The following is a 1,819-nucleotide window of genomic DNA, read 5'->3' on the forward strand; positions in this document are numbered from 1 at the left end:
GTCCGGCACGGCGCCCCCTAGGCGGCCGTGCAGTAGGACCGAGCCCCTGTCGCTCCGGCCCTTGGAAAGCCCCGAGAGGCTGGGTCAAATCGGGTCTTTCAATTTTTATGTTTGTCCATCCAGGGTGTCCGTGTCCCCTGATGTGTCCGTGATAGCGCCCCCTAGGCGGCCGTGCAGTAGGACCGAGCCCCTGTCGCTCCGGCCCTTGGAAAGCCCCGAGAGGCTGGGTCAAATCGGGTCTTTCAATTTTTATGTTTGTCCACCCAGGGTGTCCGTGTCCCCTGGTGTGTCCGTCATAGCGCCCCCTAGGCGGGCACGCCGTAGGACCGAGCCCCTGTCGCTCCGGCCCTGGGAAAAGCCCCGAGAGGCTGGGTCGAATCAGGTCTTTCAATTTTTTATGTTTGTCCACCCAGGGTGTCCGTGTCCCCTGGTGTGTCCGTCATAGCGCCCCCTAGGCGGGCACGCCGTAGGGCCGAGCCCCTGTCGCTCCGGCCCTGGGAAAAGCCCCGAGAGGCTGGGTCGAATCAGGTCTTTCAATTTTTTATGTTTGTCCACCCAGGGTGTCCGTGTCCCCTGGTGTGTCCGTCATAGCGCCCCTAGGCGGGCACGCCGTAGGGCCGAGCCCCTGTCGCTCCGGCCCTGGGAAAAGCCCCGAGAGGCTGGGTCGAATCAGGTCTTTCAATTTTTATGTTTGTCCATCCATGGTTTAAATGTCCCGAAATGTGTCCGGGATAGCGCCCCCTGGCCGGGCGCGCACTCAGGACCGAGCCCCTGTCGCTCGAGTCCTGGAAGTCCTTAAGAAAGAGGCTGGTCTGAAATCAGGTCGAAAAAATTTTTATGTTTGTCCATCCATGGTTTAAATGTCCCGAAATGTGTCCGGGATAGCGCCCCCTGGCCGGGCGCGCACTCAGGACCGAGCCCCTGTCGCTCGAGTCCTGGAAGTCCTTAAGAAAGAGGCTGGTCTGAAATCAGGTCGAAAAAATTTTTATGTTTGTTCTTCCAGGGTGTCCATGTCCCTAAATGTGTCCGAGATAGCGCCCCCTAGGCGGCCACGCATGTCCGCGTGAGCCCCTGTCCTCAGAGCCTGGAAGAACCATTCGAAAAAAGAACCATCGAAAAGAGGGGGAAAATCCAACTTTTGAGTCCCAAAATAGCTCACTTTGACTCGGACACATTTCCTGCCAATTCGGCCTGTCTAAGCCTGGCGCACCTACTAACGTGATGGGGGTGTTTTGGTAGACCTGGTAAAAACAGGGAAAATCGAAAGAGGCTTAAAGTAGGCTAGAACTCAAGCCTCTCTCGTTGTTGGACTTAGAAAAAATCCGGCTCGAAAAATAAATCCCATTGAAATGCATTGGGCTTGGCGCTGGGATTTTTTTCTAAGTATGTGAACGAAAGAGGCTAAGGAGGCTGGAAGTTAGGCCTCTCTCGTTGTTGGACTTAGAAAAAATCCACTTTTTTTGCACGGGATTTTTTCTAAGTGTCACATGGAAGAGGCTAAACAGGCTGGAGGCCAGGCCTCTCTCGTTGTTGGACTTAGAAAAAATCCCAAAAGTGGACACTCTGACAAAATCACGCATGTTGACACTTAGGCAAAAAATCCAACTTTTGCTCCACGGAAGAAAGAGGCTAAGGAGGCTGGAACTTAGGCCTCTCTCGTTGTTGGACTTAGAAAAAATCCACTTTTTTTGCACGGGATTTTTTCTAAGTGTCTCATGGAAGAGGCTAGACAGGCTGGAGGCCAGGCCTCTCTCGTTGTTGGACTTAGAAAAAATCCCAAAAGTGGACACTCTGACAAAATCACGCATGTTGACACTTT

Source organism: Lampetra planeri, unplaced genomic scaffold, assembly GCF_965212315.1.
Source record: "Lampetra planeri unplaced genomic scaffold, kcLamPlan1.2.h2 scaffold_1775, whole genome shotgun sequence".
In the NCBI taxonomy this organism is placed as follows: domain Eukaryota; kingdom Metazoa; phylum Chordata; class Hyperoartia; order Petromyzontiformes; family Petromyzontidae; genus Lampetra; species Lampetra planeri.